Source organism: Sapajus apella, unplaced genomic scaffold (assembly GCF_009761245.1).
Source record: "Sapajus apella isolate SASKATOON/1434 unplaced genomic scaffold, GSC_monkey_1.0 scaffold209, whole genome shotgun sequence".
In the NCBI taxonomy this organism is placed as follows: domain Eukaryota; kingdom Metazoa; phylum Chordata; class Mammalia; order Primates; family Cebidae; genus Sapajus; species Sapajus apella.
Genome location: NW_022437149.1, coordinates 14,761 through 32,303, shown reverse-complemented (window position 1 = coordinate 32,303; position 17,543 = coordinate 14,761). Strand labels below are relative to the sequence as shown.

The window sequence follows — 17,543 nt, the reverse complement described above, 5'->3', positions numbered from 1 at the left end:
TCCTAACTTCACAGCCATGGCCATTCACGATATGATGTTTTTGAATGAAAATCTTATCCATGGAGTCACAGTCACCAAAGTTTACAAAGGCAAAGCCCCTTTTCTTGCCACTGCCATGATCAGTCATGATTTCAATCACTTCAATTTTTCCATACTGTTCAAAAGAATCTCTTCGGTGATGTTCTTCTTCAGGGTTTTCTTTAATGATGCCAACAAAGATCTTTTTCACAAGTAAGTGGGCACCTGGTTTCAAAGAAAAATTGAAATGGTGGTCGTGGAGGTGGTTTCAGTGGGAGTAATGTAATTACTGTCACTGAATTACACTCTTAAACATGGTGAAAGTGATAAACTTTTTATTACGTACACTTCATCACAATAAAAATGATGGGCCTCCGAAAAATGGCTTCTTTGAGGCACGTGCCACCTGCGCATCCCACCCACCACCCCTTCTCATCACTGTCATCCTCAAACCTTTTCCCTCCCTCTCAATGATCCAAGATTTCGCCCAGAACCCACTCCGTCTTCTCTCTTCCAAGTTAGATATCACAACAGCAAAAATTAATTAAAGATCAAAATGTGAAACCAAATAATTAAAGCTGGGTTAAGAGAGGACCGGGCACAGTGTCTCACGCCTGCAATCCCAGCATTTTGGGAGGCCACAGTGGGTGGATCGCCTGAGGTCAGGAGTTCAAGACCAGCCTGGCCAATATGGCAAAATCCCGTCTCTATTAAAAATACAAAAATTAGCCAGGCATAGTGGTGCACGCTTGTAATCCCAGCTACTCAGTAGGCCAAGGCATGAGAATCACTTGAACCCAGGGGGAGGAGGTTGCAGTGAGCCTTGTTGCACAACAGATCTCTTGAACTTATTCTTCCTCTCCAACTGAAATTTTGTATCTTTTGACCAACATCTCCCTAATCCCCTCTTCTCATTTTAAGTTTTAATAAAGTCAAAACTGTCATGTTTCCCCTTATCGTGGATTTTGGTATTCTACCTAGAATCACCCGCTTGGGATTTACTTGTATTTTTCCAAAATTTTTGTCTATTAAGTTTATATTTTTAATTAATTAATTAATTAGAGAGAGTCTCACTCCATTGCCCAGGCTGGAGTGCAATGGCATGATCTCGGCTCACTGCAATCTCCTCCTCCTGGGTTCATGTGATTCTCATGCCTTGGCCTACTGAGTAGAGACAGAATTTCGCCATATTGGCCAGGCTGGTCTCGAACTCCTGACCTCAGGCGATCCACCCACTGTGGCCTCCCAAAGTGCTGGGATTGCAGGCGTGAGACACTGTGCCCGGTCCTCTCTTAACCCAGCTTTAATTATTTGGTTTCACATTTTGATCTTTAATTAATTTTTGCTGTTGTGATATCTAACTTGGAAGAGAGAAGACGGAGTGGGTTCTGGGCGAAATCTTGGATCATTGAGAGGGAGGGAAAAGGTTTGAGGATGACAGTGATGAGAAGGGGTGGTGGGTGGGATGCGCAGGTGGCACGTGCCTCAAAGAAGCCATTTTTCGGGGGGGCCATCATTTTTATTGTGATGAAGTGTACGTGATAAAAAGTTTATCACTTTCACCATGTTTAAGAGTGTAATTCAGTGACAGTAATTACATTCACCATGTCGTGTAGTCATCATCACTATCCATTACAGGAACCATTTTTTTTTTTTTTTTTGAGACAGAATCTCACATTGCGGCCTGGGCTGGAGTGCAATGGCACAATATTGGCTCAGTGCAGCCTCTGCCTCCTGGATTCATGCAATTCTCCTGCTTTGGCCTCCCGAGTAGCTGAGATTACAGGCATATGCCACTGCGCCTGGCTAATTTTTTGTATTTTTGGTAGAGACGGAGTTTCATATGTTGGCCAGACTGGTCTCGAACTCCTGACCTTGTGATCACCCTGCCTTGGCCTCCCAAAGTGCTGGGATTAAAGATGTGAGCCATCGTGCCCGGCCTAAAGGAACCACTTTTCTATGATGAAGAAACAGTGGTCTGGAGTCAGCAAGGAAAAGAACAATTACAAAAATGCTGACTTTCCTCTTTTCACCACTTCCAATCTCCTTGCAACTTAGTAACGTCATTTTGAGAGGACATATTATTTTTTTTTTTTTGATAGGACATATTTTTTAAGAAACGGTTGGGTTGCAGTTAAGGCAAAGAGGAGTGGAGATGATCTGTGTAAAGTTTGATAAGATAGGGTAACCTGTTTTCATGGTAACAGGGATTGCATTGAGCACACCAGATAGGATCCCCAGCACGGGATAGTGAGAGAATGGTCAAATTGTGGAGGCCTAGGCTGCCACGACCTGAGAGTGTGGGAATTTGTTGGAATTTCCCTGCAAGGCTGCTGCACATGGCGAGGAATCAACTCCCGGACACTCCTGCAAGGCCCCTGGCCACCCAGACGCGGCTTTTGGCTGAGAGGAGCAAATGCCCTTTCTCTTTGGAGCTGAAAAACTGTCTCTCATTTAGCTGTGAAAACAACAGTTCAGTTTTTCATGCAAATACACACAGACAAACCAAATCAAGATAAATTTTAGGAAAAAAAAGCAACAGAGAATAAATCAAGGACCGTCAACCAAAGGGAGGGCTGGCGCTTAGGAGGACTTACCAGTTCCACTGGAGGAGAAGCTTGAACTCAGTGGGGCTTCAATGGGCCCCTGCTGGTAACTTAGCTCCGGTTTGGGGCAACCCTTTCAGTGTCCTGATTCTTCTGTGAGGCCCCATGTATTTGGGTGCTAAAATCTTGTCAACAAAAAGAGTAAAACTCTGTAAAATATTTTAAGAGTTTTATTCTGAGCCAAATATGAGTGACCATGTCCCATGTCACAGCCCTCAGAGGGTCCGGAAAACAGGTGCCCACGGTGATCGGGACACAGCTTGGTTTTATATATTTCAGGGAGGCATGAGACATCAATTAAATACACTTAAGAAATGCATTGGCTTGTGGGGCGAGGTGGCGCATGCCTGTAATTCCAGCACTTTGGGAGGCTGAGGCGGGCAGATCACCTGAGGTCGGGAGTTCGAGACCAGCCTGACCAACATTGAGGAACTCCATCTCTACTAAAAATACAAAATTAGAGGGGCATGGTGGCATATGCCTGTAATCCCAGCTACTCGGGAGGCTGAGGCAGGAGAATTGCATGAACCCGGGAGGCAGAGTTTGCAGTGAGCAGAGATGTCACCATTGCACTCAAGCCTGGGTAATAAGAGCCAATCTCTATCTCGAAAGAAAGAAAGAACGAAAGAGACAGAGAGGAAGGAAGGAAGGAAGGAAGGAAGGAAGGAAGGAAGGAAGGAAAAAGAAAGAAAGAAAGAAAGAAAGAAAGAAAGAAAGAAAGAAAGAAAGAAAGAAAGAAAGAAAGAAAGAAAGGAAGGAAGGAAGGAAGGAAGGAAGGAAGGAAAGAAAGAGAGAGAAAGACAGACATTGGCTTTGTTCAAAAAGGTGGGACAACTTGAAGCGGGGGCTTCCAGGCTACAGGTAAATTTAAATATTTTCTGGTTGACAATTGGTTGAATTTGTTTGACTGGTGTTAATTTCCTAGTGCTGCCCTAACAACGTACCATAAGCTTGGTGGTTCAAGGTAGCAGAAATGTATTGTCTGACAGTTCTAGAGGCTCAAAGTCAAGGTGTTGGCAGGGTTTGTTCCTTCTGGGGGAGAATCTGTTCCATGCATCTCCCCTAGCTTCCAAGAGCTCCATGTGTTCTTTGGATTGTAACCGATTACTCAAATAATCTCTCTTCAAATGTCTTCAAGTGGCATTTTCCCTGTGTCTCTTTTTCACATGATCATCTTCCGATAAGGACACCAGTCATACTGGATTAGGGGCTCACAGTACTCTAGAATGACCTCATCTTTAACTAATTACAGCTTCGATGACCCTATTTCCAAATAAGGTCATATCCTGTGCTACTGGGGGTTAGGACTTCAACTTATCTTTTTTTGGGAGACATAGTTCAACCCATAACAAAGACCGGGGATTGTTAGAAAGAAATGTTGAGGTTGATGTGGAGTCTAGGTTTTATTGTGCAGAGCGAGCTTTCAGATAGCAGACTTCAGAGAGAGAGCAGGTTGTAAAATGTTTCTTATCAGACCTAAAAGGGTGCCTGGCTCTTAGTTGATTATCTCCTGGATCTGGAAAGAAAAGAAGGAAAACAAAGGGGAATGGGGATTCTCTATAGAATGTGGATTTTTCCCACAAGAGCCTTTGCAGGGCAATTTCAAGGCATGGCCAGGAAATATATTTTTGGGTTAAATATTTTTTTCCTTGTCTCCTAATGTTATGCCAGAGTCAGACTGAAAAGTAAGCCACGGTACAGAGGGTCAAATAAAACCCATCTCATGAGAACTTAACGGTTTGCCGGGCGTGACTCCCCAGACCCCTTAGGTAGGAATTTGGACAAGATAAAAATCAGAGCTTAGTCCTGTGTACTGAAATCTGTATTAGTCAGAGTTCTCCGTGGAAACAGACGCAATAGGATACAGAAAGATATTTATCATGAGGAATTGGCTCGTATGATTTTAGAAACTGAGAAGTCCCACAGTCTGGTATCTATAAGCTGGAGACTCAGGAAAGCTGATGGTGTAGTCCAGTCTGAGCCCAGAATTCTGAGAACCACAAGAACTGATGGTGTGAGTTCTAGTCTAAGTCCAAATTCCTGAGAACTTGAGGTCTGATGGTATAAGTTCCAGTCTAGTTTGAAGACCCGAGAATCAGGAGTGCTGACGGTGTAGGTCACAGTCCGAGGGCAGGAGAAGACTGGTACCCCAGCTCCAACACTCAGCAGAGAGAGAGAGACGGGGGTGGCGACACACACACACACACACACACACACACACACACACAGAGACAGAGAGAGAGAACTGTTCCTTCCTTTGTCTTTTTGTTCTGTTCAGAGTTTCATTGAACTGGATGATGCCCAGCCACGTTGGGCATCTGCTTTAGTCAGTCCACAAATTTAAATACTAATCTCTAGTGGAAACACCTGAACAGACACACTCAGAAGTAACGCTTAACCAGATATCTGGATATTTCATGGCCCAGTTAAGCTGACACATGAAATTAATCATCACGGAAGCTCACGTATGAATAACTGATTTTTTTGACAGTGCAAAAAGCTACTCAGTGATGAGTACAATAAAATATTAGAAAGAGATTTTTTTTTTTTTTTGGTTGACTCAGAATTTTGGCTAATATCTAAAGCTGACAACATTAGGTGTTAAGAAATCCTATATTCCAAAGAAGGTTCTTGGCATGCCCTACAGGACTTTCCAAACTGGTCTAAAAACAGTTATCAACAGCCCAAATCAGGAAAAGAGAGAGACTGACTGAAACCACCTTTGCACAGTTATGACAGGAAGAGAAATACGACATAGTTGACTCCATTTTGCTTGTAACCTACAAGTTGGCTTTGGTGATTCCTCAGCGTAGGCCAAACAAACGTTGGGAGGCATTTAATTTATACTTTAACCTTACAGCAAAGATGATAGTAACCGTTTCCTAAAACTAAACCACCTCTGTAAAACGAATGAAAGCCCACAGGTTAGGATTAAGAGAGGGGCCTGAGTTCTGGTAAAATATCGGTAAAGTTAAATGATAACCAGCCGTTGCTCTGGAAGTCACAAGATTTGTAACTTCCTCAGTCCCTCCTGTAGATAATATCTACTATTATAGAACCCAAGATTGGGCTTTGAGACTTTTTTTTCAGATTTTACATCTCTTATGACCGGCTGACTCCAGCCACAACTGCAACTCATGACTCCGTCAGTCCTGTGGTCTTATCCAAAGGCCACCTCAGTGCATGAGGACCATTTTCCACCCCCCTATGATTTTACCCCAATCAATCAATATCCCCCATTCCCTAGCCCTCTGATCACCAACTATCCTTGGAAACCCCTAAGCTTGGAGCCTTCAGGGAGACCTATTTGAGTGATACCCGTGGTTCTAATCCATGGGTTAGCGTCCTCTCAACCAAACTCTCTTTACTGCTACGCCGTAGTCTCAGTGAATTGCTTTTGCCTGTGGAGAGGGCAGGAAGAATCTGCTGGTGATTACAGGATTGCAGAGACAAATTCTTTGAAAGAATTTGTGAATCAAAAGGTTGCTGGGGTCTGGGTGTGGTGGCTCACATTTGTAATCCCAGCTCTTTGAGAGGCCAAGGTGGGAAGATTGCTTGAGCTTAGGAGTTCAAGACTGGCCTGGGCAACATAGCAAGTCATCATCTCTACTAAAAATAAAAAAATAAAATAATTAGCTGGGCATGTTGGTGCATGTCTGTAGTCCCAGCTACTAGGGAGGCTGAGGAGAGAGGATCGCTTGACCCTGGGAGATAGAGGCTACAATGAGCTACAATCACACCACTGCACTCTAGCTAGGGCAACAGAAAGAGACCACTTAATAAAAAAAAGGATTGCTGGGGTAGTTCCCCTCCTGCCCTGATTCCAAGTGAGAGGTGAAACAAGAAGCCCCTTTGGAGAGATTGAGCACTGCTTGCTAAAGGTGAACAGTCTTACTCCTTGGCTGTATGTTTGCTCAGCTATGGGAGCTTGTAAATTTGAAACAGCAAACGGAACAAAAAGGTGTTTGAAAGAACCTCACCTACGTCCCCTTCTGAAGAGGATACAGACACTTCTGTGTGACGTTATTTAGAGAGGCTCAGTGGTGAAAAGCTAGCAGAAGTTGCTCCTGACGACAGGGTAGGGTGGGGTGGCTTCAAGGTGCAGCTCCACGATTTGGTGAGTGGGTATATGAGCTCCCCTCATCCCAGAAGTAGATGTGGGTTTGAGTCATCTGCAAAGGGCTTTATGCAAGAGGACTCTCTATCAGTGAGGAGAGCCTACAAGAAAGAAGCCATGTTGGATGCTTCATTAGAAGTTGAGGGCTAAGGTAAAGTCACAAGAGGCCTTCCAGGGAGCATCTCACGTGTATAAGGGAATGACGCAGTGCAGAAATTCCCCAGTGATGCATCTCAGCTTAGGATCTCCTAAGACCCGTAGAAGTATCCCATGAGAGACAATTTGCATTTGTGTATTGTATCAGTCATGTTTCAACCAGAGAAGCAGGGCCAGGAGAAGAGATGCATACAGTCCTGCACTGTGTCATGATGTTTTGGTTAACAACGGGTCACATATATGATGTAATTATACCACAACATTATAATAAGGTGAAAAATTCCTAGTGACATCCTATCTCTAGGGACATCAGAGCTGTGATAATATCATGGCACAATACATTACACTTTACTCGTGTGTGTGGTGATGCTGGGGTAAACAAACCTACTTCATTGCCGGTCGTGTAAAAACTATAGCACATATGGTTATGTATGATACATAATACCTGATGATATACATGCCTCTGTTATTGATTTATGTATTTACTATATTATAATTTTTTTTTTTTTTTACTTTTTAAATGGCTTTATTTGATGTGCAAATAACAAACAGATGTTGTACCCATAAATTCTACTTTTCAAAAACAGGAGCTTTTTAAAAGAAAACCGCATAGCTTTTAAAAGGCACTGAGATTCGTGGCTCACACCTGTAATCTCAGCACTTTGGGAGGCTGAGGCGGGTGGATCACCTGAGGTTGGGAGTTCAAGACCACCCTGACTAACATGGAGAAACCCCAGCCCAAAAAAAAAAAGAAAAAAAAAAAGGCACTCTGCTTCTAGATCATTGGTAGGCTAGAAAAATAAAGTTTGTTCTACCAGGAATCACAAGTTGGAACTGAGTATTCTCCAAAGTGGAAATTCTGGAGTGTAGTGTCACTCCAGGCAAAGATTATTCAGTTCTCATCCCCAACATCTAAAACTACCTATCAGAAGGGTTAAACCAGGTCAAAACAGTTTAGCATAATTAGGCTTCATCAAACAATATCATTATGCTCTTCTGAGATGCAAATAAACCAAAACAGGAAATACTAAAATCAAAATAATATTTGACACTGTCATACAAATTGTTAGTTCCTTGTTGTATCCGCCCTTCTATAACATTAGTACAGGGAATATTTTAGGGCAAAGAATATTTTATTTTATACATCACTAACCATGAATTTTTGCCATTAGTTATACAAAATGCTGCTCTCTGCCATTATCCAAATGACATAACTGTTTTACAGCCACAATTCACTTCTATAGTTACAAGCAGAATTTTCATGATTTACATAAGTACCTCTATCAGTGGAGATTTAACACTGAAATGCGATGTAACATTCGTAATATCTGATGTTTTGTAGATGGCAATGGAGGAAAGATATATTTTAATCACTTTTCATTTAAGTGACCTTATGTAAAAAATAAACTAATAACTTTGCAGTTCCAAGTGTCCAGAGGGCATTTTCAAATGTACATAAAAGAAATGGTTACAGAGATGGTTAAGATGCATCTTCCATGTCCACATCCTCTTGCAACTGCTGTACCATTTTCTCTTCCAAATGCTTCCGTTTGCCTGCAAGAGGGGCTCAGATAAGATGGATGTTTTGCTTGACTTCTTTGATATCCTGAACTTTCTGTAGCTCTGTTTTTCTTCAATCTGTTCATTATAAATGCAGCTTGGCGTTTCTGGTTGATCTCTGCAACTCTCTTCATTGCATCAATAGTTTTATTCCATAGCTCTCGCTGGTATTTGATAGGTTCATTTCTATGCTTTTCAAATTCAAATGAATTATCCACTGTAAGCTCTTTAGCAGCTGCTTTCCAGAATGCTTTGGTCCACCTAACTTTGTGGGGATTGCTCTTCTTTTTAAAGTCTGTGACTTTCTTTTTTGTTTTAAAGTTTTTTTGACAGTTAGATTCATAAAATCTGAACACCTTGCAATTGTTGTGGACAAACATCATGCCGTGGCCAGGGTAGATGGGCCCCAAACAGAAATAACACTCCTCGATATGCCTGTTGAACCCACGTGGGTTCCCACTGACCAAACGTCACTCTTGGGAGGAAGTCTAATTTTTTTTTTTTTTAATGAGATGGAGTTTCTCTCTAGTTGCCCAGGCTGGAGTGCAATGGCGTGATCTTGGCTCACTGCAACCTCCACCTCCCAGGTTCCAGCAATTCTCCTGCCACAGCCTCCTGAGTAGCTGGGACTACAGGCACATGCCACCATGCTTGGCTAACTTTTTGTATTTTTAGTAGAGACCGATTTCACCATGTTGGCCAGGCTGGTCTCAAACTCCTGACCACAGGTGATCCAACTGCCTCGGCCTCCCAAAGTGCTGGGATTATAGATATGGGCCACCGCGCCCGGCTATCATATTTTTTATTGTTATTTGAGAGTACATTCTTTCTACTTATCTATAAAAAAATTAGTTAATTGTAAAACAGTCTCGGGCAGTCCTTTCAGGAGGTTTTCCAAAACAAGGTATTATCACAGCAGAGGACAGCTTCATGTGTCATATTGCCTCTGAAGACCTCCCAGTGGGACATGATGAGGAAGTAGAACAGTGATACTGATGATGCTGACCCTGCGTAGGCCCAGGCTAATGTATGTGCCTGTGTCTTAGTTTTTAACAAAAATATTTAAAAAGTAAAAAAAATTAAATAAAAAACCTTATAGAATAAGGATATAAAGAAAAAAAATTTTTGTGTAGCTGTACAATACATTTGTGTTTTAAGCTGTGTGTTAATACAAAAAAGTCAAGTCGTTTTGAGATTTCTCAAAGAATGTAAGACAGAACTACCATTCAATCCAGCAATCTCACCTCTGGGTGTATACCCAAGGAAATACACATTGCTCTAACAAAAAGGCACATGCATGTGCATGTTCATTGCAGCACCATTCACAATGGCAGAGACACGGAATCAACCTACATGCCCATCAGCAGCGAACTGGATAAAGAAAATGTGGTACATCTACACCATGGAGTACTACACAGCCATAAAAAATCATGTTTTTTGCAGCAACATGGATGGAGCTGAAGGCCATTATCCTAAGCAAACTAATGCAGAAACAGAGAACCAAATACCACATGTTCTCACTTATAAGTGGGAGCTAGATGTTCAGTATACAGGGATGCAGAGTGGAACAAAAGACACTGAGACCTATCGAGAGTGGAGGCTGGGAGGAGGGTGAGGCTGGAAAAAACTACCTATTGGGAACTGTGCTGATACCTGGTAACGAAATCATTTGTATACCAAACCGCAGCGACATGCAATTTAGCCGTGTAACAAGCCTGCACGTGTACCCACTGAACCTAAAAAAAAGTTAACAACAACAACTACAAAGTTTATAAAGTAAAATGTTAGAATAAGCTAAGGTTAATTTATTATTGGAGAAAGAGGCTTCACTTTATGGCAGCTGAGGCCTGACTGAGAGCTGGCCGAGCAGCCTCCGCTGAAAGTGGAGTGGTGCTTGTGGTCCTCCTGAGGAGGCACCAGATCACCTCTTACTGTGGCCTCGCCATGGCAACCGATGAGTAGACCTGCATGTGGCCAACGTGTATTTCTTCATCATATGTCAACCTTGGCAAAGCCGCCAGAGATATTTTTAACAAAGGATTTGGTTTAGGGTTGGTCAAACTGGATGTAAGAACAAAGTCATGCAGTGGGTGTGGGATTCTTAACATCTGGTTCATCTAATACGGACACTGGAAAAACTCTTGGGGTCTTGGAAACCAAATATAAATGGTGTGAGGATGGCGTGACTGTCCCAGGAAAATGGGACACTGAGAACAATACTCTGGGGACAGAAGTCACAATTGGACCAGATCTGTCAAGGTTTGAAACTAACATTTGGTACTGCCTTCTTACCAACCACAGGAAACGAAAGTGGTAAAATCAAGTCCTCTTGCAAGAGGGAGTCTATAAACCTTGCTTGTGATATTAATTTTGAGTTTGTTGGACATGAAATCTGTGGTTCAGCTGTCTTTGGTTATGAGGGCCGGCTTGCTGGGTACCAGATGACCACTGACAGAGCCAAGTCAAAGCTGACAGGAATAATTCTGCAGCGGGTTACCGGATGGGGACTTCCAGCTACACACTAATAACTATAATGGGACAGAATTTGGAGGCTCGGCTTATTAGAAGGTATGTGGCAATCCTGACACTTTGGTAACCCTTGCTTGGCCATCAGGTCCGACTGCATTCATTTTGTCATTGCCGCTACATATCGGTTGCATTTCGCAGCTTCCATTTTTGCAAAAGTCAACAACTCTAATTTAATTGGAGTGGAAAGAAGAGACTTCATTTACACTCAGACTCTGAGGCCTGCTGTGAAGCTTACACTTTCTGCTCTGCTCGATAAGAAGCACATTAATGCAGGAGGCCAAACACTTGGGTTTATCCTGGAGTTGGAGACAATCCAGTGGAAAGAAACCTTGGGAACGGATATCAGAAGATTTGGCTTTAATATATTTCCATTGTGATCAGCAGGCTCTCCCCACAAAGAAGGTGATCAAAACAAAGTATCTAAATCAGGGCGATATTTTAAATATTTAGACAGTTGCTCATTAGCTGGTTTCTAGTTGAATTGGTTATGTATCTAGTTACCAATACGCTGCAGCCATGCAGTCACCTATACATTATTTAAGTGTGTTTAACGTTTAAATGCACTACCCACCAATCATGAAGTAAACTTTTATGAAAACTGTGGAAAAAAAATTTAAAAATGAATTTAGTGTAGCTTACATACACAGTGTTTATAAAATCTATGGTAATTTACAATAATGTCCTAGGCTTTCATATTCACTCACCACTCACTGACATGCAGAGCAATATCCAGTCCTGCAAACTCCATTCGTGGTAAGAGCCCTAATACAAGTGTACCACGTTTAATGTTTTATACTGTATTTTGATGGTATCTTTTCTATGTTTAGATACATTTAGACACACAAATATGTGTCATTTTGTTACAATTGCCTAAAGTAACATGCAGTCCAGGTTTGTGGCCTAGGAGCAATTGTCTACACCATATAGCCCAGGTGTGTAGTAGGCTATTCCATCTAGAATTGTGTAAATACGATCTATGACATTTGTATAACCACAAAGTTGCTTAAGGTTACATTTATCAGAACATATCCCTGTCATTCAGCGATGCACAACTGTATTAAAAGGTTTACTGCAGGACGGGTGTGGTGGCTCATGCCCGTAATCCCAGCACTGTGGGAGGCCAAGTTGGGCAGCTCACGAGGTCAAAAGATCGAGACCATCCGGGCCAACAAGGTAAAACCCCACCTCTACTAAAAATACAAAAAAAAAAAAAAATTATCTAGGTGTGGTGGCGCACGTCTGCAGTCCCAGCCACTTGGGTGGCTGAGGCAGGAGAACTGCTTGAACCCGGGAGGCAGAGATTGCAGTGAGCCGACAGGGTCATGCCACTGCACTACAGCTTGGGCGACAGTGTGAGACTCCGTCTCAAGAAAAAAAAAAAAGAAAAGAAAAAAGATTTACTGCAGTGGCTCATGCCTGTAATCCTAGCGCTTTGGGAGGCCAAGACAGGAGGATTGCTTGAAGCCAGGAGTTCAAGACTGGCCTGGGCAACATACTGGGACCCCTCTGATCCTTACAAAAAACTTAAAATTGGCTGGGTGTGGTGGTGCCTGCCTATAGTCCTACCTATTCAGGAGGCTGAGGCTGGAGACTCACTTGAGCCCAGGAGTTCAAGATTTCAGTAAGTCGTGATTGTGCCACTGCACTCCAGCATGGGCAACAAAGCAAGACCCTGTAAGGAATTGGCTCATGACTAGGCAATTCCAAAATCCATAAGGCAGGCTGCCAGGAGGGGCAGGCTGGGACTCTCTAGCAAAAGCCGAAGTTGCTGAAGCTGCTGTCTATAGGTAGAAATTCATATTAATCAGGGTAGCCTTAATTCCACTCTTAAGATCTTTCAACTGATATTGAACCGATCTCACCTTGATAATCTAGGATACTTCCCTTTACTTAAAATCAACTGGCTATGGACTTTAATGAAATCTACAAAATACCTTCAGTAAATATCTAGATTAGTGTTTGGTTGAATAACAGCAAAGTTGATACATCACATAACCATCCCAGGTATCTTCCACATAAAATCATGGCCAGATAACAGTAGTGCCGGAGGAAGGCTTTTCCCTTTCCTTCGAATTCCCTATCTCCCGAGGCTGGAGGGCTGCATCACTTCCCCACTGCTGGTTTGTGAGAGCTGCATGCAGAAGAAAACAAAAATTAGCTGGATGGGTGGCAGGCACCTGTAATCCCAGCTACTCGGGAGGCTGAGGTAGGAGAATCGCTTGAACCCGGGTGGTGGAGGCTGCAGTGAGCCGAGATCGTGGACTGCAATCCAGCCTGGGCAGCAAAGTGAGACTCCATCTCAAAAAAAAAACTTAAAATAAAAAATGAATTGGTTATATGAATAGCATTTTGATTTAGTTGGATTAAACTTTTTCTGATAGTCAAATGAGACTTAATGTAGCTTGAATTTATTAGAAGAGCTAAATGATTTGCCTGAGAAGTTGTCCAAGGGTATGGAGGCTCTGGTTGGAGAATAAAGCTCTTTCCTGATTGTAATATATGAATTCTGTTCATTCAATAAGTGGGTCACATGTATAAAATAGACGATTGCTAAATACAACAGTAATTATCACATCGAAGGCTTATCTCTTCGCCTCCGCGTCTATTCTTTTTGTCTTTTCTCTTTTGTTGTTTTTGATGGCTACTCTCTGCTTTTACTGAGAATAGAAGAGAAAACCAGCTTAGATTACATACGTGAAATATTAGAACGTGAGATTGTATTTTCCTTCTCTGATGACTTTACAAATGGAATGATTAAAAAGTATTTTTCTCTAACAATTTGTGTACACAGAAACTTAGGATTGACAAAATGATCTTGTTCCCAACCTATGTATAATTTTATGTTTTTTTTTTAAAAACGTTTTTTTCTATTCATGAAGTTTTCTTCTGTTTCTTCTTCCTCATGACACCACTTTGACAACAGCAGTCTCACTACACATTACTTCGTTACCTCATCATAGGATTTAACTGCCCTCTTTATCAATGGCCGTGATTGCACCGTTCATGACAGTCGCTAAAGCAGTTGGTCCAGTGACTTTTCAGAGGCTGCTGAGATTACAGATTCTCCTCCAGGATTCTTTGTTTGTTTGTAGCCAATCAAGGGTAAAGTCTCTTCTATTCAATCACCATAGGAAAGAACATTTTCTCACTACCTTGATTCTAGAAAAATTTATGAATTCTTTTTATCATACTCAGACACAAACCATTCATTAGTGGCCATTCAATGATTTCCTTTGTTACTGTACATTTCCAAGATAGATTATTTGATAAGCAAAAATACCTGTGTAATGCACTCATGTTATTACCAGGTGTGGAAAGTTCGAGAATGACAGTGAGTAAGAAAGAAAAAAGAAATGATGCCTTTCAGTAGGAAGGAAAATGGAACTATTAATGATAGAAGGCTAATTAGTAAAGAAAAGGCCAAGCGAAGATAAGACTGAGAAACACTTCATGTTCTTCATAAAAAGAAGGTACTAATTACAGGAAAGTATAAACTTTCTGAAAAGTAGGGGAGAAGTAGGGTGGTGGTAATTTTGCTACCATTTTGAAGTGGTCCATAATCATGAATACACAATTTCAGTATACAGCACAGAATCATCATAGACTCACACAGTGCTAAGTTCCTAAGCCTTTTCTGTCCTTGGACAATAATATATAATTTAACTTCTCTCACTTCATCTTGACAGATAAATACCATGCTATCCATTTTTCTGTTTAAGAGCCTTCTGTGCTGGGCTATCCAAGTTAGGAAATCTTTCCTCAGTATTCTGTAGGACCCATTAGGCTGCAGATCAGGAAGTTGTTCGCCATTTGATGGTTTGGATCTATAAGAATGACACTTTCATATTGTTCAACCTAAATATTTACTGTCCTGTTGTGAAATAACAGTGACATGTTTGGAGTGTCAGCTAGCTTTTCTGTCTAGTGCCTCCCTCCCATGTTCATCTCCGATATTAAATTTTACTAAAACTTATTTTGACTTAGAGTGTAATTCTTCTGAATCCCTTTCAGACTCTGTTTTTAAGCATGATAGTGTGGTCTGTGACATCACAGGACATTTTCTGAAAGGGTGCCTCACTACTGCTGCTGGGGCTGTTTCCAAACTGTTGAAAACCATTCTGCAGATCTTCGTGTTCACAATGTTTCGATCTTAGAAGAGCTTATCACTGAAAGATTTCAAACAACAACCAGAATTTAGATTTCTTTTTCAACTGGTTATTAACTGGTTTATTGACTGAAACATTGAGAGAGTGTAGTTGTTCAGTGCAAATGTCAATGGGAAAACAGCTAAGTGCATGCACGAAGAGGGAATGACAAGTAAATCCTGACCACTGCCCACCTGACAGCAACTTATGTCCAGAGATGCATATAATTGCATACCTTCCATCAAACATGCCCTTTAAAAACAACTTTGTTGCTGGGTGCAGTGGCTTGCACCTGTAATCTCAGCGCTTTGGGAGGCCGAGGTGGGTGGTTTATCTGAGGCCAGGAGTTTAAGACCACCCTGGCCAACATGGTGAAACCTCGTCTCTACTAAAAACATAAAAATTAGCCGGGCGTGGTGGTGCACACCTGTAATCCCAGCTGCTCGGGAAGCTGAGGCAGGAGAATCGCTTGAACCTGGGAGCCGGAGGTTGCCGTGAGCCGAGATTGAGCCACTGCACTCCAGCCTGGCGAAAATGTGAAACAAAAACAAAACACCCGGTAGAGATGTAATTGATGTACCATACACCGCACCTGTTTGAAATGCAGGATCTTTTGCCGCGTGTCCTTGATCGTGCTTCTCTAAGAATTCGAGTCTATTTTCACTGTGCTTGAGTCCAGTCCGGCCCTGTGACTCCCTGGACCAATCGAGTGCTGTGGAGCTGGGGTTGTCTGTCTTGCAGAGCTGGGTTACAGAAGCCTTGCAACTTCTACAGTCTCTTGGAACATTTGCACTTGGGACCCCGACCTGCCTTGTAACAAGTGCAGCGACTCACTGAAGAGACTTGGTAGAGACCACCTGAGTCTGTCTGGAGAGTGAGAGAAACCAGGTTGTCCCAGCATCATAGTCAAATCTTCAGGCAATTCCAGCTCTAGCTATCATCTAACTGCTTGAGGTACCCCGTGGGAGACCGCTCACCTTAGCCCAGTCAACCACAGAACCAGGACAAATAAGAAAATGGTAATTGCTTTAAACTGCTAAGTTTTGGAGTGGTTCGCACACTGCAATTTATCACCAAAACCAGAGATTGATACTATGAAAGGCTGATGATTTTAAAAAAACCTAAAATGTGTGGCATTGGTTTGGGGACCAGGTGATGAGAAGAATCTGGAAGGGCCTCTAAGAAATTCTTTGAAGGACAAGTAGCACATTTTTTACTGGAAGCTAGAAAACAGGTCACTTATGTGATATGGTGTCAGGAAGCAGCAGTGCGTCAGCTCGTGATAAGGTGGCCAAGGAAGTATCCACCTAGGACGTTGCATGTACTAGCTGGTTTCTTTTACCTGCATGTGGTAAGGTAGAGATGGTGATGAACTAAAGAAGTGAATGCTCAGTCTTCAACCAAGATCTAGAGAAAACACATTTCTTAGCCAGATTTTTTAGGTTTGAAAATAAAACTGTTTCTCATCTCCATTCTCTTCTACTAAAAGACTGTCAAAGTAATAAATCACATCAGAGCAAAGATCAAATTCAGGGCTCTGTCACTAAAAGTATGCCCTTAGGGTCAAGATTTCAAGATTACAGCTGTAGACCTTTGTTAAGACCTCAGAAAGATTTAAGATAATGCCTCCTGAGCTCTCTCAGCTAGATAAAAACTCTACTAAAAATCCTAAGGACGTGTTTCTTAGACCTTTTCTGTTAGAGAAGGCTTCTAAGACACGTAAGAGCATTGTTACCCAGTATTTTTATTCTTGGTCCAAGGCAGAGAGTGACCTGTCTTAGAGTGATTTATCAGTGTGGCTTTTGTTTACTGGAATGGGTTATAAATTGATAGAGAAGAAGTCTATATAGTTTTTTTTTTTTTTTTTTGAGACAGAGTCTCACTCTCAGCTCACTGCAACCTCCGCCTCCTGGGTTCAAGCAATTCTCCTGCCTCAGCCATCCGTGTAGCTGGGATTACAGGCACCTGCCACCATGCCCGGCTAACTTTTTGGTCCATACATTTTTTGAAATAATTATCTTACCTTGTACCGAAAGGGACAGAGACAGTTGAAAATAAAAAGAGGCCTCTGAGTCTTCAAACTGTTATAGTCAGGAAGCAGGTTGATACTGACCTGCAAATATGGGCAATGTCTTACAGAAAAGAAAAGATAACTTAAAAGGAAGAGCTTAGAACCCAGAAAGGAGAGGGAAGAGGAATGGAGGGCCACTTCGGTGAGTGCAGGAGTGGGCCCTCACAGAGGAATGGTGATGTGTTCCCCGACAGAATTGCTATGACAAGTGACTGCTATGTGCTTCCTGTTCTTTCAATTCTTTTCAATAAGAATATTTATGCCTTTATCCTCTCTTTGTCTCACCATCATTTTTGGGTTTGTGTGCATGGCAGCTATTTTTTTTTTTTTTTTTTTTTTTT

The 17,543-nt window shown here is 42.0% G+C and overlaps 2 pseudogenes across 1 annotated transcript; one reads left to right on the top strand and one right to left on the bottom strand.

Moving 5' to 3' along the window:
* Window positions 1-7,708: 7,708 nt before the first annotated feature.
* On the bottom strand, window positions 7,709-8,927 carry LOC116544200 (annotated as a pseudogene). Its single transcript, XR_004265856.1, has one exon. The product of XR_004265856.1 is annotated as a probable ribosome biogenesis protein RLP24 pseudogene (transcript).
* A 1,375-nt stretch (window positions 8,928-10,302) lies between these two features.
* LOC116544186 lies at window positions 10,303-11,589 on the top strand (annotated as a pseudogene).
* Window positions 11,590-17,543: the final 5,954 nt, after the last annotated feature.